We start from the raw sequence: 22,429 nt of genomic DNA on the forward strand, positions 1-22,429 counted from the left end.
TGAATCCAAACAAAACAAATCCCCTTAACAAAAGGATTTGTTCTGTAAAACTTGGGCTCAATCAAAGGGCCTCACCCAAGGACCTACAAGGCCATATGTGGCCTAGAGGATCCCCACCTCTGGTATATCTGCAATACATTTTGCCAGTGTTGATGTTTGGCAATAACAGCTGGAACACTTGTCAAAAACTAAAGATGAAAAATAATTAATTGATTGATTAAATGGTATAATAACAAAAAACACAAAAAACTAAAGATGAGCACCACACAGAGAACAATGGTATGGTAGACATAAGCATATAACTAACGAGGAACTCTGAAGAACAGGAGTAAAGGATGTTCATTTCCCAGTAGCTGTTCAGCTTGATTTCAAATCTAGGAACATCAGGCTTTCCTCAGGATAAACTCATCACCTGAAATGTCATCTTCACACAGACTGACACAGCTTTTGATACTCAACACCTTCTCAACACCCTCAGTCAACTCTCTTTTAAGACCAAGGGGCTGAGGGGGGGCAACTACATAGCACAGTGGATAGAGCTCTGTCCCTGGAGGCAGGAGGACCAGAGTTCAAATCTGGTCTCAGACTTGATACTTACTAGCTGTGTGACCCTGGGCAAGTCACTTAACCCCAACTGCCTCACCAAAAAAAAAAAAAAAAAGACAAAGGGGCTAAGGAACTCCTCAGTTAACTCTTCATTTCCTACCAGATGCTCTACTTGGTTTCCACTCTATGAATATGATGTCCCAGCTGCACACCTCCCCCTTTTCATTTTTCTTTTGCGTATTATTTTCCTCCTTTAAGTTGTAAATTCCTTAGGATTGTCTTTATTTATTTGTATTCCCAGCTTAGCACAATACATCCACAGAGTAGGCACTTAATAAATATTTATTGACTATTGGTTAAGGATACGAGAAGACATTATAATGGCAAATAGATGGCTAAAGTGTTACACTGGTTAGCCTCATGCCCCAGGGAGGAATGAGGAAGATCTCTAGCTCATCAGGTGAACACCTACCTCAAACTTTCAGAAAGACTTGATTGGATTTTGATAATGCATTGTTGGAGGGAACTCCTGAATTAATTAGATTATAGATCTATTTGGGAGGAGCTCAAGCAGCATATTCTTGATCATGACTCAGTAATGTAGGAGGCAAGTTTATAAGCATGAGAAAGGTGGGAGCGCAGATTGGGAAAAAAAAGGAACATAAAAAGGTATGGAATAGTCTCTGTTACAAGTTAGCAAGAGGTAAATAAAAGTATAAGTAACAGCAGTAACTGTCCAGTTGAAGTTGGATAGTAGCATGAATCTATAGGGGACCTAGTCAGCCATTTTTTGACTAGAAAGTATTGCTTGACAGTACATGTTTGAGAGTTGAGAAATCAAACACAAAGAATCCAGGACTGGCATTTGGCATGGGGTACTGGCAGAAGGTCAACGAAGTAAAGGATTCTAGGATGCTAGACAGGACTGCATCAAAATGGCAACTCTCCCTTCTAGAGGACAAGTGAAGCCAGCTGGGGACTGATGGACTGGAAGAACAGTAATGGATTGTCAAAGGAAAAGAGGTCACAAAGAAAGCTAAAAGAATTTCAGTTCCATGAAGAAGTGGGACATGAAGGGTAAACCAGATTATGGTCAGAAAGGAGAAGACGGCAGAGGTTAGAGGTAGAACAGTTCTCAGTATCAAGATGAAGTCTCCAACATGTGGCCAAACTAGTTGAAGCAGAATAGTGATGGAAACCATAGGAGTGGAAGAACTTTGAAGCCAGGTGATGGATGGGTAACTAACATAGATGCTAAGTAAGGATAATGGCAAGAGACAGGATAGAGAGGAAAACTTGAAGTCATAAAAGGCAGGTAGAAGAGTAGCATAGAAATTAATAATACCATCTTTTCTAGTTCTCCAGGAAGCTGACTCTGGACTTCAAAAGAAGCTTTCGGGGGGAGAAGGAAAGCTAAAGCAAAGACTGGGAGGAGAATTCATCCTTGTGGGACATTCCCTCTACTGAATCAGAGGTACAACTCATAGTCTCAGAAAGTTGCCTTGAGGCAGCTGGTAGAGCTCTGAGCCTGGAGTCAAGAAGACCCAAGTTCAAATCTGACCTCAGACACTTACTAGCTGTATTACCCTAGGCAAGTCACTTAACCTCTGTTTGCCTCAAACTGGAACTGGCAAACCACTCCAATATCTTTGCCAAGAAAAGCCCATGGGCCCCATGGTCCACGGGGTCATTAAGAATCAGACTCAACTGAATAACAACTGAGAGTGAGTTGTCCCACATCACAAAGCCAGGCAGCACTGGAACCCATGTCTCTCAAACTCCACAGCCTAGACCTTTAGCCTATATACAACACAGCCCTCTCTCAGCAATAGTTAAATTGACAAATATTTTGTTTCCAAATTGGCACACTTTTAGATTTTTTTTTTTATGTTTGCTTAGAGGGCATTTCCCAGGAGGTGGGAGGGATGGTAAATCATACAGAATGCTCCTCCCCACATCCCAGTCCCACATTTATATAAATACACATGAGCAAAAATGAACACCAGTGGTAAGATGGTAAGATGGTGATGATAATTCATGCTTACAGAGCCCTGAAATCCATACACTACAAAGCTTTGAGGTAGGTAAGAATTCTTCCCAATTTACAAAGCAGGTAATACAAGTTCAGCAAGGTTATAAAACTAGATCCCAGTTCTTCTAACGCTCTTTACACTACCCAATCTGCCTCGAGACAGAAGTCATAAAAGATAAACCTCAGAACTTTGTAAAGAAATGAGGAAAGGCAGAACCACCTGTTTTGCTTAAGTTAAGATGAGGAGTTAATTATGTGGATTTGAGCTCTGTAAGTTTTTTTTTAGTATTAAATTGCTGAGTCTAATTCCTATGTCCTCTCCCTACTCTCTCTCCCCCTGTACCCTTTTCCTTTGACTTCTGGTAGATGCCCAGGCAGCACCTGATTTGCTATATCCTAGGTGTGGCTCTAATTACAAAATGTATGTTCTTTCAGAGATTGTTAAATCTGAATTTAAAATCTAAAACCCAAATTTTTAAAACTAAATTATATCTGTGCACCTGTTCCTGAAAACCTAAAACTGAATCCACCTTTGTCAAGCCTAGCAGTTTCAGTTTATTCATGTTAAATCATTAACATCACCATACAGAGACTAAGCTGAATGCCAAAAAAAAAAAACCCCTCATACATATTGAAGAAATGACTCACATCATTCCCAGACTCATCTACTATTGGGTTTTGATTTTACCTGTGAAAAATGCAGAGTTACCTTCAAGTCTTACACTTCAGGAAACCAAGAACTCAGGAGGTTCCCAGTTCTGCTGATGATTTAGACAGCTAAATAGATAGCTCACAAAAAGTGGACAATGTCAAAGTGACTGCTCCCACAAGGATCTTTGATAAAAGTATTGGCATTTCTCTGGATTCCTGCTGCATTCCACAAAAGCAAATGATAAGTAATTAACCTTTCTGTCTCCAATCTGTTTATGCAAGTGAAAAAAGTAATTAACCCTTCTCTCTCTAATCTGTTTTTTCCCTCCTGAATAACTGTGCTCTTTCTCTTAACTCTTATCACATTAAAAAAAAGGGGGGGGCAGGATATTTGATGGAACTAGAATAATAACGACTGAGTTAGACATCACTTTATGGTTTTCAAAGTGCTTTCTGATCTTTACAACAACCTTGTGAGGTAAGTGCTAGTTCTTCTTTCAAATGAGAAAACTGAAGCCTGAGAGAGAGGACTTTAGGGATAATCTAGTCCAACCTCCCTCATGTTGCAGGTGAGGAAACTGAGGGCTGAAAAGTGACCTGAGAAGTCAGTCTGTCCAACCTCCTCATTGTGTAGACCAGGAAACTGAGGCCCAGCAAAAATGATGGGGCTGGAGTCAAAGGTACATTACAAATCCAAATCCTTGTTGTTGTCGTCCTATACTAAAAGTGAAATGAATAGCCCAAAGTCACACAATGACTTGGTGGTAAGGGCCAAACTAGAATGCAGGTCTCTATAATAACTCAATGCCCTCTCTATAATAACTCAAAAGAAATAGCTTGGGGGGGGGGAGCAACATTATCAGGGTTTTCTCAGCATGCAACACTCCCAAGTCCCAATGCAATGTCAGTTGTCTTAGGATCCAACTTCTGCCCCTCTGTCCATCACACGCTCTCCCTGGCAGCAGCCCTTCGCCCCTCCGTCCTGCCAGGCGACTGCCCCAAGGTCACGGTCCCGGAGGGGGCGCTCCAGCGGTGCCCGTGCCCGACCCCTCACCCCTAGACGTCCCCCCCTCCTCGGGCCGGGGGCTGGGGTGGGGGGGTGGGGAGACTACGAAGCCGCCGCCGTCTCAGCAGCAGCAGCCTCCCTTCCTTCCTTCCCACCCGCCTCCCGGGGTGGGTCCCGGCGGGAGCAGCACTCACCGGCACTGGGGGCGGGCGGGATGCGGCTACCCATTTCCTCCAGCCTCCCTGCTGGGCGGCGGCGGCGGCGGCGGCGGCCGAACCAAGGCGAACCAGCAGCGGAGCACGCGCCCCTCGCCGCCGACACCCCCCCCCCTCCCCGCCTCACCCCTCTCCCCTGCAGCGGGAAGCCCCGGCCAATCGGCTCGCGTCTAGCAGCCTCAGACCCAGCGCGTGCCAGCCCCCCCCCGCACCCCCCGCTCCGGGGGGTTCGCTTCTAGGCGTCTAGAGACCCGCCCCAGACCCACGGCGGGCGCCGGAGCCAAGCGGTTTCCGGGAGCCCGTTGCCTGGACGCGGTTGCTTGGCAGCCCGAAGTGGAGGCTTTCCCCGCCAACCCCAGCCCCTGACAGGTTGCACTACCCCTCCTCCCTCCCGTTCCCACACCGAAAATAGTCTCCCCTAGTCGTCGCTGTTGTCCCCACCCCCCCTCAACCCCCCACCGAGCTCCCGGTAGCTGACGGGGCGGGGATTTCTCCTGTTGGAAAATAAATCCCAGAGGTGGAACGGGCTGGATGCAGGGAAGGATGCAGCTCCGCGTGGCCCGTAAAAATAATATTTATTGCCCTTTAAAAAACAACAACAACAACCCACACTGGGGGGAGAAAGGCTTGCTGTGATTGGACCCGTAGATCTGACCCTCAGACTAGTAAGCACTGGTCACGCCTCACCTGAGCAAGGTGAATGAATACTCAGAGCAGGAGGAGGAAAGGGGGGTTTCATGAATTACCTTTCATCCTCAGCTGAGACACGAGTTGGTTACTTCCCTGGACAGTGCCTCACTTAGTCTGCATCCTTTACTTTGCACGCCCTTCAGCAGGAGATGCTCGCACCTCCACAGCATGTGGGTTCTCTTCGGAATTCATTCTTCTCTCTTCTGACAGCTTCCTTCCAATGCCCCCACCCCCTACTAAATATCCTTTCCAGACTTCGGTCTGCATTTTGTGTTCCGAGGGTGATGCACGAGGCATCCCACTTTATACATTTACAAATCTTACTGGCATTGCACCTATCAGCAGCATTCTTTTCAAAAGCAATCACCGCAGGGCGTAGGATCATAGGTATAGAGCCAGAAGAGATCTTACAAGTCTTTTAGTTCAAGCCCTCATTTTATAGGTAAAGAAACTGAGGCCCAGAAAAACTGAATGACTTACACAGTTAACAGAGAGAGACAGACAGACAGAGAGACACAGAGACAGAGGTCTATTTTTTTCTTTTTATGCTCTTTTTAAAGAACTCTCCACTCACATAGCTTCCTATCTGAAGAAAATTCGTCTATATTTTGGAAGATATTGCCCTGAATAATAATATTTGTTATAAAATATTAACAGTAGTATTAAGTATTAACTATACTGTATATATAAATGTATGCAGTACTGTTTTCAGGAGATATAAGCTGCATTATTACCTAACCACAACGTAAGAAGTTCATGAGAAAAAGTTTCTAACAGAAGATATCCATAATAAGGCTATTTTTTAAGTATACAGCCTCACTGGCAATTAAGGAAATGCAAACTAAAACAAGTTTAAGATATTATATTCCTGATACACTAATAAAAAATAAAATAACATTATAAAATCCAATATTGATGGGAGAAATAAGTACACTACTAGAAGTGGCAATGTGACATATTGCCAGATAGCTCTTCAGAAAATGTTAACTCTTCTGTACTATGAGCAGTGGAGAAAAGAAGACCATCTTGAAGGCAGTTGCTGAAGTAGTCAAGAGTGAGCGAGGCTCTTTGTAAGAGAGACAGTCAAGGAAATGTAAGAATACCGGTGGAAAAGATATTGCAGAAGTCCAACCTAGAGTACTTAAAGGCTGATTATATGGGGGTGGGGGAGAAGAAGAGAGAAGAATCAAAGATATATTACAGAGATCTCAAGTGTAGCTATCTGGGAGGATGGTGATATTGCTTTCTTAGGTCCAGAAATAAGCTCTCACTTTATAACAAAAACTTGCAAAAAGGGCATTCAGGAATCATTAAGGCCATGAATCAGGCCAATTAAGGTCAAGTACACAAAGGAAAGCTGCAAGAATCAGGTTGAAGACACAACCAAGTTCACAGTGCCAAGGGACAGTCATCGTTCCTGCTGCCCCAGGCCTGCTTTTCCATGCCAGCTGGCACTTAATAGGTAGTCTCTGCTCCAGTGCCAGAACAGCTGCTGGAAGTGTACAGGTGGTGACAGAAATAGGAAATTCAGGGGGATGAACAGGTTTTGAGGGGGAAGACAAAGTTTGAGCAGTTCTGAGGGATAATGGGATCCAGGGTGTGGCTTTGTATATATGACTGGCATAGTGGAGTAGAGATGAAAGTTTTTGGAGTTGAGGAGGAGAAACTGAATAACTATTAACATGGCAAGTATGTGTACTATGTCAATACATGGAAATGTGTATACGAATTAATATTTCAACACTTCTGGGGATCTAATCTATGCATCATTGTTCATACACCCTCAACTAGTGTTAAGTTCTAACCTTTTTATGCCCTGTCATCTTCTTTAATTCTTGTTCATTCCATTCTGTAAGTTCTCCAGAGAGGACCTGCCCAATGTACTTCAAGATCTCCCTCTTGCTTTTTTTATTTTATGGCTAGCAGTGTAACCTTCAGACTTAGTATCTGTTATCCCTCACTTCTGCTTTAGAATTGACACACCTCCTTTTCTGGTCATGCATATCTTTGATAATGTCTATTATGCCACTTATCAAATGAATCATTGGTAATATGTTCAGTGCTGGGTTTCAGGCATAAGCTAGTTAAGTAATGCTACAATTTAGGACCTTCCATTATTATTACACCCAAACACAATAAAGATACAGGTTAAAAAGGTTTATCATAAAGGATATCAGAATAATAAATATCTTAATACTCCAGTATGTATTTGTCCAGCCATGAATATTCTGCATCCCACTTATATTTATCATTCTTTCCATTTCCTTTCAGGCCACCTGAGATTTTGATTCTTTACAGGCTATAGTTTTATTAGCCATGTAACATCACTCTTAGAGTATTGATACTAAAATATAAAATAATGCTAAAGGTGAAAAGTAGACCATATAACAATTGGAAAAAGATTTGAAATTATGTAAAAAGAATTTAATTTTTGTGGATTTTTTGTTATGGGTATTTTGTTTATGCTGGTATTTGCTGGTATGTGTATAAAATTGCTTTAAATTCATGCTTACGTTCCAATGAATCCACAATCTCATCAGTGTGGGTGTTTTCTCCATTGGTGTAGATTGCAACACATCCAAGATTTCTTCTCTGGTGCAATTCTTGCCATACAACTTTCACAGAGGCCTTCCTGTAGGTCTTCTTACATTTTGTGAGTACCATTATGACATTTAGACTGTCTACCCATCCATCCCTCATACTTGCTTTATAACTGGCCCATTTCTTTTTTCACTCATACATTTTTCTGTAGAAGATACCTTAACTCTATTGTGCCTCAGTCATCAATGGGAATTTAATTCAACTTAAGTTCATGACTATACACATGTTTTTTCCATCCATCTATCTATATAATATGCATATGTCCCTTTCATGGTCCCCTTGAAAATTATTAATGATGAGGTCAATATTTACAAATAAAAAATAGTAACTGAGAAAAAAGAGAGATGCCACCTATTTGAACATCAGCTGGAGTTCTAGCTACCAAAAACACAGATGCCAAGACATTTTTTAATAATGATTTTTATTTTCCTCAATTACATGTTAAAGTAATTTTTAACTTTTTCAAGTTTTGAGTTCCATATTCTATCTACCTCTCCCTACCTTTCTTCTTCCCTGGAAGAGATGGTAAGTAATTCTATATAGATTATACATGTTTAATCATGTAAAACATTTCCATATTATTCATTTTGTACAGGAAGACTCAAATAAAAAAAAGTGAAAAATAGAATGCTTTAGTCTGTATTCAGTTCTTTCTCTGGAGGCAGATAGCATGTTTTAATATGACTCCTCTGGGATTATCTTGGATCATTGTATTGCCAAGAATAGCTAAGTCATTCACAGTTCTTCATTGTACAGTATTGCTTTTGCTATGTACGATGTTCTTCTGGTTTTCCTCACTTCACTTTGCATCAGCTCATGTAAGTCTTTTCAGGTTTTTCTGAAATCATATTATTTGTCATTTCTTATAGATGCCAAGACATTTGATGATATTGCAACTATAACTGTGAACTTGCAGATTCTGAAAAGCAATCTGAAAGTATACAAACTTATTAAAAATAAGTATATCCATTGATCCAATAACTCCAATGGTAACATTTTTTTAAAAACCCTCTGATAAGTGCTATCCAAAAGAAGGTATCTGTTCAAAAATTTTCATTGTAATTGCAAAAATTGGAAACAACCTAACTATCACTAATATGGGACTTGTTAAATGGTGGTACATTAATGTAATGCAATATTGTAACAAAACTAACAAGTATGAGAAATACAAAGAAATCTAGAGTTTTATGAAATAACGTAAAATGAAAAAAAAAACTAGCAGACTGTTTAAATTATATACAAACTACAACCATATAGAGAAAAAGTAAATTAGATGAACGAACAAAGAAACCTAATAGTAACTTAAAGAGAATTATTGAAAAATTCTTATATTTTACATGTTGAGATTAATTTATATGTAAATAGCTATTCATGATACTTATTGACTACATTTGTGCTCAGTGTCGAGTTTTTAATAAAACATTTACTTTAAAATACAGCATAAACAAAATACCTATTACAAAAAATCTACCAAAATTATTAATAGGTAGAGGTGACAAGTATTCCTAATTTAGACCTGATTCTGCCTAAGAAGGCAGAAATGGTTGACAGAATTAAAATGACAAAAACTTTAGGAAACTGATCATACCAAGTGACAGCAGAACTTTCTGAAGTGGTTGTTAAACTTTGAATGTTTGAAAAATTGTGGCAAACAAGGAAGTCACTACATTATTTTACTGGAAGTGAGCAAATGTCCTAAATTCCAAACAGAAGATAGATTCTCCAAATTATAGCTGGAGAGCTTGACTTTGATTCTTGGTAATATTCTAGAGTCCGTATCATTTCCTTAGCCAAGGAAATAAGAGCCAGCAGGACTTCATCAAACTAGACTAACCTAATTACTTTTTTGAAACATGGTTACAAGACTGGCAATGCTAGAAATCACATTATTACTATGTTTATTTTAGGAACCCATTACTGTCAAATGATTTCCATATTCTCAGCCTAGCATTTCTAAACATACATTCATTTTTTTCATTCAATAAACTTGTTAAGTGCCTAGAACATGCAAAGCCCTGTGCAGATATTCATAATAATACCTGATTTTCATATTTGAAGATATTGGTGCTGATAGTATTATTTAATACAATTTAACAAAAATGTTTTAAGCATCTACTATTTGCAAGGCACTCCAGTAAGAACTAGAAATTCAAAGATGAAAATGACAGAATCCTTGCCCCCAGGGAGCTTTCAATCTAATATGGACCTTGTATTTTTTTTATATATATTTACGATTCTAAATGTCCTAATACCAGCAAAATTTACTCTCAAATTTTCTACAGAATTATTAAATAATTTGTTACAAGCCATCTAAAAATGATGCACAAGATAAAATGTTTAGTTTTGTGAGCTTCCTTCCACTAGACTGGGTATTTTGGAATTTAGTGGGGAAAGAGACTATGATAGGATTGGAAGGTGGGGGAGGTATTCTAGAGGAAGGAAAATTCTTAAAGAATATGACCATAAAAATATAACCACTAATTTTCAATCCAAGTTCATCTGAGACTGGAATCCTGTCCCCAATATTCTAGTTATTATAAAAGATAATATAAAATCTCTAAAAGGTCTTTTAAAATTAACTTTAGTTTAATATATAAAATAAACACATGCTATATAGCATATTTAGAACCAGGAAGGGTGTTGTAAAATAAAACAAATGATCATAGTTGTGCCACAACTCTAAAAAGTTAGAGAACTTCTAACATGAAATTTATATAAAGATAAAAATAGAATCTAGCTTGTTGTTATAGAGATAAGGATATACTATGGTATAGTCAATGTATTAGCAGGCTACATGTTCCAAAAAACCCAGATTTTGGGGATGAGATCAGAAAATGTCACCCTGTGAAATTTAAGCTAATTAAAATCCACATGAAAATGTATGAGATTAGCGGTCTGCAGAAGCAATCCATTCTAACAGACTGTATGTAAATGTTTAAGAGCAGGTTGTCTTTCCATACTTATCAAGATTAGGCTATATCCCACACCCCATCAAGAAGATACTGATCCAATGTAATTAATGTAAAATAACTGTAATTTTGAAAATTGTGATTTGTGAATGGTAAATGCAAACAGAAGGGTGAGTAGTCTGCATGGAGTCTAGAAATAGGAAAGCCAAAATGTAATAATTTGTCAATGTGTCTCAAGCAGCGTCCAGGAGAGTGGGTGCTTTGATTCTTATGACTCATAGCAGTTATCAAGCCAGAAATATCCTTAGAATAGAGAAGGGCAATTACCAGCCTACTGTAGCTTGATAGAAATGTCCTTTAAGAACATGAAACTAAAGAACATGTACTCCTCCCACCCCAATTTTAACAAAATTCTCTCTGCTAAGCAGACTTCTAACTTTCAATTTGGTTTCTCATTTAGACTTGTATCAGAAAGAAGTACACTTTACAATTGACCAACACTGGTTATCTTGACAAAATGAATTCCAAAGTAAACATGGAAATATCCTCAAAGATTTCTTTTTCCCCTTCTGTCAGTTTTTTTGCAGTACTTTTTTAAGATAAATTTCCACATTTGAAAAAATGGACTGTCTAGTTCTCCACAGTGACTTTGGTCTCAACCTATTAAACAATAGACTTTGTTAAATTAATTCAGTGAATGAGCCCTGGCATCTTATAAATTGGTTTATACTGACAAACTTATATATTAAACGAAGGTCTTCATTTCACCAAATATGCCAATTTAATAAACTTGGTAATTGTTATCACTTTACTACTGGTCAGTGTTGACAAATGTTTACTAAGTGCTCTCTAAGTACAAGTCTTTGCTAAGCACTATAGAAATTACAAAGAAATAGAAATTAGCATACCTGAGCTCCAATTTTGGCTTTGCCACCCTGAGTCTAGTCTGTAAAATTAAAAGGTTGGATTAAATAATCTCTAAGGTCTTGTCTATTGTAAAATTTTATGAATCCATAAAAATAATTGCCCTTACTCTCTAGCAACTTATCACTTAATTGTGAAGATAAGACATACACATATGAAAAATAGCTAATAATGAGAAGTATTCATTATAGGAATTCAATGGCAAGAGATACCACTTTGGGTTAGGATAGTCTGGGACGCTTCACAGAGAACTGGGGTTTGATCTGAGTTTTAAAGAATTTGGAGGGAAGAGGGAAGGACCCTAGTTGGATTAGGTTGGAGTCAGTTTGTGAAGAATTCTGATTTTCAGGCCAACGAATTTAGCTCTTATTCATTCATTCATTCAAAAAGCATTTATTAAACCCCTACCATGTCCTAGGTACCCTGCTAGGTGCTAGGGATATGAAGACAAAAACAAAGCAGTTACTGCCCTCAAGGAACTTATATTCTACTGGTGGAAAACAAACATGTACTCAGATAAAATCACAAAATATATGAGGTAAATCCAAATTCTTTGAGAAACAACAGTAAGGAGATACTGATGAGAGAAAGCCTCATGTAGGAAACTGAGCTTGAGCTAAACTTCAAAGGATATTAGGATTCCAAGGAGTAGAGGTGTCAAGGGAATGCTTTGTAGGTATGGGGAACAATTTGTGCATAGATATGGAAGTGGGAGATGGAATGTATGTACAGAGATCAGTAAGTAAATTAATTTGGTTGGAATGTAGCGTATGTGAGGGGGAGTAATGCAAAAATCAGTCTGGAAAGATAGATTGGAATCACATTGTGAAGGATTCTACATGCTAAATAGAGGAGGTTTTGTTTTTGCTTTCGTTTTTTTTTATCCTAGACAACTGAAACATCTTGATCAAGAGAGTGGCATGATCAGATCTGTGTTTTAGATTATCAGTCTAGCAGCTGGCAGAAGAATAGACTGAATAGAGTAGAGATTGGAGAGGCAAGGTGACCATTTGGAAAGCTATTGCAATAGACTCGAAACACAAGAGCTTGTATAAACACAGAGTCCCTGAATTGAAGTGGCAGACATATGAGCAAAGAGAAGGGGATAGTTGTAGGAGATATCATAGAGAAAGAATTGACAAGACTTGAAAACTGATTGAATATTGGAAAGTAAAGAGTAGGGAGAATGAAGAATACAATATGACCCCACAGTTACAAAAATGGGTAACAAGAAGGATTCTATTGTTGGTGATACCCTCAAAAGAAATGGGGAAATTTGGAAGAGGAGTGGGTTTGGGGGGAAAGATGAGTTATGTTTTGGACATGTAGAGTTTAAAATATCTACAGGAATCTAATTGGAGATTTTCAATAGATGTCCAGTGTTGGTAGTATGAAATTGAAACTCAGTAGAGACTAGAGCTATACATACAGATTATCAGAGTCATCTGCATAGAGATAGTCACTGAACCTATAAGAACGAATGAGATCAACGACAGAGAAGACATGCAAAAAAGAAAAGAAAAGGGACCAGGAAACAAGACTTGTGGAGAGTCATTGAGCAGCTGTGTTCAATGTTTTAGGAAGATGAATATGGCCATTTTATGGGGAATGGATTAGAGAAGCAAAAGACCAGAAGCAGGAATGCCAATTAGGAGTCAACACAATGATGTAATAGAAAAAGAGCTGAATTTATCATCAGGAGACCTAGGTTCAATTCTGGTTTTCTTAATTACTGCCTGTGTGACCAGAACCTCTCTGGTCTTCAGTTTCCTCATCTGTAAAATAAGTGATGTTTATGGTTCCTTTCAGATTGAAATGTGTAAACCTATTGTAATAGTTCAAGAATTAAGAAATAAAATCCTAACTAGTACTGTGCCAGTAGGAAGGAATCCATTCAAAATACATTACAAAGGACTTGGTGAATGATTTAATATGGAGAAATGAGAATTTGACAAAAATGACTCAAAGCTTTTGAGCCTAATGAATAGGCCAATAGTGACAACACTTAAGGAATATAGAAGTTAGGGAAGACAATAAGCTTTGAAGGTCAAATGATGAGTTATACAGGTTGACTTTGATCTGATAGTAGTCTATCCAAATTCAAATGTCTTGCAAAGAGCTGAGGATTTAGGACTTTTCTCAAGATAGAAGTCTGGACGTGTAAATTTGGGAGTCATTCACTCAAAAGTGATAGGCTACACATTTGAGAATAAACATTCTCCAAAGGAAAAAAACATGTAGAGAGAAATACAGAAGACTGAAGCCTAAACCTTGAAGAACGTAGAGGAAAACCACATCGGAGAACCTGAAAGAGAAGCTTTTTGAAGAAGAGATAATTGGCATTCTGTATAAAGAAAGATTAAGAAGAATGGGTGCTGAGAAAAGTTACTGGATTTGGCAATGAGAAAGTCATTACTGAAAGTTGTTGATAACTTTTAAATGTTCCAATAAAGAGCCTGAGGCATAGAATTAAAAAGGGAATGGATGCCTTTTGACCCAGTGATACCAGTAGTAGGCTTATGCCCTAAAAGGCACCAAAGAACATGGGAAAGGGTTTATCCATACAAAAATGTTTATAGCAGTATTTTTTGTTGGCGTGAAGAAACAATTAACCTATTAATTGGAAAATGGCTGAACAAATTATGGCATATAAATGTAATAGAATATTATTGTACCGTAACAAATGACAAAAGATTCAGAATTGATGCAGAATGAAGTGGGTCAGGGAACAATTTATGTAATGACTAGAAAGACAACTATGAAGGATTTATAAACTGTGATCAACAATTTGATCAATTATTACTCTAGAAGAATAATGAATCATGCTTTCCAGCTCCTAGAGAAAGGTAATGAACTAGAGGTATAGAATATGACATATTTTTATCCTCAGAAAATGTGTGGACTTGTATTGCATGACTATGCTTATTTGTTACAAGGGAGGGGTTTTTTTTGAGAGGATTGAGAGTAGAGAGGAAGAGAAGTGAGAGGGAATTAATTGCATTGACACTTTTTTTTTAAATGCGCATCAATCAGTTATTTTAAAAATAAACAGAAGAGCAGTACAAAGTTCAGAAAGGGACACAAACAAACAGCGTAGTGTTGGAATCATCATATTAAATTTGAATTACACACACACTCTAATTTGTACATAATGAAGGGGAAAAGATAAACTTTTTATAAGAGAAGTTCACACTTTCACATAAAATCCCCTTTTTGTTTTTCTGTGCATACTGAAATGTGCGTATTGATGTTTATCAAGCTCATAATAAAAAAAATTTTTTTAAAAGAAGGAAGGGTATTCATAAAATAGAGGCAGGGGCTTTTAAACCATTCTGGCAGTTTGGTTGTACAATGAAGGAGAAAAACAGTACAGTAACTGGACAATTCAGCAAGATCAAGTTCATGGCTTTTTGGCATAGGAAAAACCTATGCACATTTGAAGACTTGTATATGTTGTAGCAGTTATATTAGAGTAGTCAACATTCCCTTTGATCTAACCTAAGATAAATATTATTTTATTTTGTGGCTGCAAGCTTTTACTTTTCTCTTTATATTTTTTTTAAGTATGTAACATTCTAATCAAATAGGAGTGTCCTACCTTGGGCAAATTTAGGGCTCAATCTATGTGACATTACCCTTTGGTTTATAGGTAAAAAAAATTGGGGCAGCTAGGTGGTGCAGTAGATAGAGCACCGGCCTTGAAGTCAGAAGGAGTTGAGTTCAAATCTGGTCTTAGACCAAACACTTGACACTTACTAGCTGTGTTACTCTGGGCAAGTCACTTAACCCCAACTGCCTAAAAGAAAAAAATAAGTAAACAAATTAGAAGACTGAGTTAACTATAAGTTGATAAATCCTAACAGGTCATTTTAAATGAATTTTTATTGATACCTTTTATTTTTACATTACCTAAGTGTCCTTTTGTATTCCCTTCCCCACACTCCTTTCTAGTGATCCATCTGTTAAAATTAAGATTTTTTTTCCAAATGAAAGAGAAATAGGAATTCAGCAAGACTAATCAACATAGCAAAAAAAAAAAGTCTGCCATTCTTATAGGTTGTTGTTGATGACTTTTCTTTTGTAGTACTCTGTTGTTGATAGAAACATCTTAGAACATAGGAAATCCATTTTTTTCTTTTTGCATTTCAAAAGCATTGTTTTTTCCTTATGAAATAAACCTAATTGTTTTTGTTAACAACTTCCCCTTATATGGAATGTAATTATTCCAGACACCTGGGTTTGTATAAAACATTATTGATGTCAGCTGCTCAAGGATTTTTAAAACCAGCTAATATTATTGCAGAACCAGCAGAGGGAGCACAAAATATTAGGATATATTTTTGCTGATCTTTTTGACATCATACATAATTGTTGCTATATTTATAAGGACAGAATTAGCCGTGGTTGGTGCTCTTGTTGACTTCGTGATTCTATGCTTTCTCTTTTTGAAAATTTGGTTGTAGATGATCTAAACAGGATAAAGTGGAATCTTACCACAGCAATCCTCACAAGAGTAGAATTTGTTATTTTTTGCTGTTCGGTCACGTCCAACTCTCTATGACTCCATTTGGGGTTTTCTTGGGAAAGATACTGGAGTGGTTTGCCATTTCCTTCGTCAGCTCATTTTACAGATGAGGAAACTGAGGCAAACAGTTAAATGACTTGCCCAATGTCACACAACTAGTAAGCATCTGAGGTGGTTTTTTAACTCAGTTCTTAACTCCAGCACTCTATCAACTGCGCCATCTAGCTGCTGCCTAACCTTTTTGGTATTCACTTTGCCACTTGCACATGGCATTTATTACTTAATATTGACATATTTCTGCTTCCAGTATGTACAACAATCCCATATCCTCAAGGAACTTAAAATCCAATTTTGGAGGGGCAGCTAGGTGGTGCAGTGCATAGAGCTCCAGTCTTGGAGTCAGGAGGACTTGAGTTCAACTCTGACCTCAGGCACTTAACACTACCTATGTGACCCTAGGCAGGTCACGATCCCAATCGCCTCACAAAAGAAAAAAATCTAATTTTGAAGATAAGACATATGCACATAAAGAAGGCAATACATGCATGAGGCCAGAGACAATGCACACTATAAAAGTTCGGAGCAAAGAGTTTACTTTTCACTGAGACTGTCAAGGAAGGCTTCACAGGGAGATGAGATTTGATCTGAGCTTGAAAGGGTGGAGAGAATTTCAGTAGATAGCATTTTAGATTGGAACAACAGAAGGAGGAAAGACAAAGAGGCAAGAATTTTGATATGAATTTATTTTCAAATATCTTAATTCTCTAAGAGAATAAGATATTAAATGAAACAAAATGGAAAGTACTTTGCAAACCTTAAAGGACCATATAAATGCTAGCTCTCATAATTATTATTTTTATTTATAATTTTTATTTTAAACAAATATAAAATGAGAAGAAAAAATAAATTTAAATACTAAAATTAAAATAATATAGAATAAGAAAAGGGGGGGAAGCATTGCCATGTGCACAGCAGAATGTGAGGCAGGATTCAAAACATATAGTAATAAATTTCCATTTCAAGAAAGCTTATATAATAAATACTACGCATTGTGTTGAGAGCTGTCCATCTTTTCTTTGCTTCCTTTGAAGTTTTCTTTTGTTCTCTGCTGTGCACTTTTTGCTTTGTTCTTTCTCCCCCTTTCTTTCCTCCAACCAAAAGGTTACAGTTAAGCACAGATACACACACACACATACATACACACACACATGCATGCATGTGTGCATATCTATATGTATACATACACATATGCATATAGACACACGCATATTTACACATACATACATGCATATACACACATATACCTATACATACATATGCTTACACACACATATACTTAGATATCAATAATCATAGTCCTACACAGACATATACATTCATATGCATCTATGTAAGACTTTACTATACTCATTTGTCCTCTGTTTCTCTGAGGGTAGATAACCTCTTCCTTCATAAGCCCAAGTCTTTCCATATTTTTCCAAGTCCACCAACTCATCATTTCTTAGCATTATTATTCTAGGAGCTTGGTGTTAATTTACTTAGCTGGTTTTGCTTCTCCTGTGTGACACATTAGTTGTATTGACAAATCTTGCCTACTTTGAAATTTTTACCTCTCGTAGATCCTGTTGTAATTTGATTTTTGACATTAATCAAAAACAAAATGTCAAGTAGGTAGCTATTATCTCTGCTGACTTCACTATTTTGATATGGATCATATCATCAGCTCCCCCAAGTTAAAGTATAATATATAGGGGATATATACAAATCGAGACCAATAGAAACCCTGCAAAAACCCCATATTCCTCCCAACAAAGGGTTGAATTCTCTAACAGAATAAAAGGGAAAAATCCAGTTCTAAAACCTCTGTTATGTTACTGAACCTCTTCTCCCAAACTCACTAGCCTTTCCTTCTACTCTGTGCCCACACACTTTCTTTCTTACATAAAGTTTGATCGATTATACATCAGTCCCATTTCTTCAGTCTGACTCCTTTCAATGCCCTCGCTAAATTCAGGCCAGTGGAGGAATGTTCACGAAATCAGCTCAAAACTCACCCCAGCTACTCCCCCTAGCCTTGACAAGGCAGAAGTGTTCTTGGCAAGCATCCAATACAAAATTCATGCATTTCTCCTTGATCTTTCTCCACCCCCAAGCCCTGCTATGCTTTTCTCTAACACTATGAATGTTCATAATCATGGGATCTAAACCATGTACGATGGCAACTACAGAATTTCAAGTTAATTTTAGTGGTAGTATTTTCATTATTGTAAGAATTTGTCCTAGAAATGGCTTTAGAGCTAGCAGTGTAGCCCAGTAATTCCATTTAAGTCAATAATAATCAGACATAGATTTTTTTACACATGAAGATATAAACCCAATAACCAGATTAGTCATGGAGAGTAGCATTAACCAAAGAAACCTCCCATTCTCTCTCCTATTTTTCAGACCTTTTATTGTTCATCTTTTCCTCCTCCTTAGTCTCACTTCCTTATTCACTATCTTCCTTCCATTTAAAAAAGTGTCAAAGTATGTGTGTCCAATTCAATACTATCAAAGAATAAAAATGGTGCAATTATCCAAACAGTTCAGATAAAGAGAAAAGATCTTGTTCAAAGTACCCTCTTCAATTAAACAATAGCTCACATTGATAGAATTTGCAAAGCATTTTCCCCACAACAGTCTAGTGGAAGGACAAATAGTATTATCCCCATTTTATAGATAAGGAAAATAGCATAGGTTTTTTTGAGTATTTTCAGTAACTTTTTTTCTTTTTTTAAATAATATTTTATTTTCCCCCAGTTACATGTAAAGACAATTTTTAACATTCTTTTTTTTTAATTTTTGAGTTCCAAATTTTCTCTCTCCCTCCCTTACCTCCCTCTTCCCTGAAACAGTAAGCAATTTATTATAGGTTATACATGTTCAATCATGCAAAACATATTACCGTATTAGTCATGTTGTGAAAGAAGACACAAATCCAAAGGGAGAAAAAAATGAAAAAAAAAGCAGAAAGTGAAAATAATATGCTTTGATCTACATTCAGATTACATCAATTCTTTCTCTATAGGTGGATAGTATTTTTCGTCATGAGCCCTTTGGAATTGTCTTGGATCATTGTATTTCTGAGAATAGCTAAGTCATTCACAGTTGATCATTGTACAATATTGCTGTTACTGTGTCCAATGTTCTCCTGATTCAGCTCAGTTCACTCTGCATCAGTTCATATAAGGTTTTTCGTTCCAGGTTTTTCTGAAATCCACCTACTCATTCATTATTCATTATAGCTCAGTAATATGCCATTATAATCATTTACCACAATTTGTTCAACTGTTCCCCAATTGATGAACATCCCCTCAATTCCCAATATTTTGCCATCACAAAAAGTGCTGCTATGAATATTTTTGTGCATATAAGTCCTTTTCCTCCTCCCTCTCCCCTTTTTTTAAAAATCTCTTTGGGATACAGACCTAGTGGTCATATTGCTGAGTCAAAATGTATGAACAGTTTCATAGCCTTTTGGGCATCATTCCAAATTGCTCTCCAGAATGGTTGAATCAGTTCACACTCCACTAATGGTGCATTAGTGTCACAATTTTTCCACATCCCCTCCAACATTTATTATTTTCCTTTTTGGTTATATTATCCAATTACAGTAACTTTTTAAAGAATAGAATTAAAGTAAACTCCTTGTGGTTGTATGACAGGCATTATTACTATAATACTTAAAAAATCCATGATTTCATTTCCTGATTTCCATTCACCAATACAAATTACAATCCATCCATAATGGAACAGATAATTTCAACACTCATTATGGTCAAACTATATTATCTGATAGCCAGCCTTCTGGTGATCAAGTTTCCCTGCATTTAGGTAAGTATAGATAACAGTCTCTCACAAGCCCACATTCAAAACCATCTCAAGTTGACAAAACCTTTAAGAACTTGGACTTACTGAGAATGTCCTTTAAGAATTCAAGGTCATAGTGGAGAGAGCACCAGCCCTGAAGTCAGGAGGACCTGAGTTCAAATGCAGACTCAGATGCTTGACACTTACTAGCTGTGTGACCCTGGGCAAGCCATTTAACCCCATTCCCTAGCAAAAACAAAACAAAACAAAAATACGAAAACAACAACAAAAAAAAGAATTCAGGCTCACTTTCAAGTTATAATGAGGCATCAGAACAAGACTTTAATGAAAGCTAGGCACTATGCAAAATAGCTAAATGTGGCCTGCAAATTTTAAATTTTAAAATCAAATTAGTGATTATATGTGCACATTGTCACATACATATAGAAATCCTTTATGCAGATTTCTGGAGAGGCAGAATGGCATAGTAGATAGAGCACTAGACTTGGAGTCAGGGAGATCCAAGTTTGAATCCTTCCTTAGACCCTCAGTAACTATATAAACCTATATAATCATCTAACCTTTCTGAGTCTCAGTTTCCTCACTTTCAAAATGGGAATAATAATAATGATGATGATAGTAATGGTACCTTCTTTACAGGGTTGTTATGAGGATCAAATGAAATAATGCATATAATACACTTTGGAAATATTAAAGTGCTATGTGAATGGGAACTGTTATTGTTCGTAGCGTTATCATCATCATCATCATTATAGAGGAAAGCCACAACTGCCTCCAGGAAACCTGAACTCTGAATTGTAAAGCTCTGAAGATGCCAAATTGAAAAGTAGATAGCTATTTTGGGAAAAAGACAAGGACATGCAGCTGCCTAAAGTACATACAGATGATAATTAAGTCCAAAAGTTTCTTCAGAGAGAGGAATAAATGAGATTAAAAAGAGGAACACACTCATGTGGAAAGGATTCAGAAGAAGGGAGTGGGACTTACTATTTCTCATAATGAGGAGTCAGGAGAATAGACATCAAGTGAACCTCACTCTTAGCTCAAATGAACAAAGGAAGATCTTGACCACTCAAACACAGACACATGCAAAAGTTTGATGTAGGAATATATCAAACTTAACAGAGAAACAGGTGGGGATGAGAGGAAGGGATTAAAAGGGAAAATAATATCAAGGAGAAAATAGGCATAAGCAAAACAAACTTGCTACTATTTAAAGGAAGAATTAAAAAGGGGAAAGAAAAGAACAAATCTAAACATTGTTTTTTTGACAACTGGGAAACGGATGAACAAATTGCAGTATTTGGATATAATCAAATTTGGAAAATCAAATAATTTTCCATAAGAAATAATGAAAGAGAATTTCAAAGAATCCTATATGATATGACTTGAAAGAGTGAAGTGATCAGAATCAGAACAATTTTAAAAGAGGCAGCACCATTGTAAAGAAAAGCAACTTTGACAGATTTAAGAACTCTGATTCAAATGATAATTAACCATGTCTCTGAAGGACCTGTGATGAAGGATGTTACCTATATGTTGGTATGGAGGTGATAGATAAAATGTGTAGATATACATTTTTGGATATAGCCACTCTATGGATTAATTTTGTTTTATTATGATTATTTACTACATGGGTTATATTATTCCCCCTTTATTTCCACTAGTTAATGGAAGGCAGGAGGCAGGAGAGTTAGCAATAGTGATGTCTCACCCATCCCCCTGCCCCGACCAAAAAAGAGTGTTACTAAAACATTCTTTAATGCGCAGAAGAGGAGGAAAAAAGGAAGTCCAGAAGGAAGCCTAGATAAGCAGGACAGCTTTAAAAGTAACATTTAAAGTTTATAATATCTTTTTTTTAAAGCAAGCAGTATGAAATGGAGATTCATAACTTAAAATAGAATCCTATTTTTGTGTTCTGCTATGTGTATAGAAATGCTCTCTTTTTTGGTGTTTAAATTCAAAATAATAGAGAAAAATAAGAAAGTGATGAACACCATCTGCTATGGTGACACAACTGGGAAACTAGCAATGGAGCTGAATTACCAAAGACAGAATTTCAAAGGACAATGGTTCCAGGAGCTTAGCTGCAAAAAATAGAGCTGAGAAAGGCAGTGAACAGGGCCTGCAAGGAGCTACTCAAATTTGCTGGTAACCCTGGAAATAGAGTAAGAAGTAATGTGGAGCAGTGATGACTGAGAGACCTGATGGAATAAGAGTTGTCCACTGTGGACACCATATTTCAAGGAATTATCAAAGAAAATTGTCCAGAAATCTTAGAACTAGAGGATAAAATAGAAGTTGAAAGAATCCACTGATCACAACCTAAAAGACAGTTCAAAATGAAAACTCCCAGGAATAGGATAGTCAAATTCCAGAGCTTCCAGGTCAAAAAGAAAATACTGCAAGCACCCAGAAAGAAACAATCCAATTATCATGGAGCCACAGTCAGGATTACAC

The 22,429-nt window shown here is 37.3% G+C and overlaps 1 protein-coding gene across 1 annotated transcript in view; it reads right to left on the minus strand.

Annotated features, from left to right (window-relative positions):
* FAM81A (family with sequence similarity 81 member A) overlaps nt 1–4,530 on the minus strand; it is a 77,678-nt gene extending 73,148 nt beyond the window's left edge. The window contains exon 1 of the mRNA XM_020981969.2: nt 4,430–4,530. The gene's annotated coding sequence lies outside the window, so the exon portion shown is untranslated. The remainder of the gene's footprint in view (nt 1–4,429) is intronic.
* Nucleotides 4,531–22,429: the final 17,899 nt, after the last annotated feature.

Source organism: Phascolarctos cinereus, unplaced genomic scaffold (assembly GCF_003287225.1).
Source record: "Phascolarctos cinereus isolate Bilbo 61053 unplaced genomic scaffold, phaCin_HiC Scaffold_3;HRSCAF=262, whole genome shotgun sequence".
Classification (NCBI taxonomy): domain Eukaryota; kingdom Metazoa; phylum Chordata; class Mammalia; order Diprotodontia; family Phascolarctidae; genus Phascolarctos; species Phascolarctos cinereus.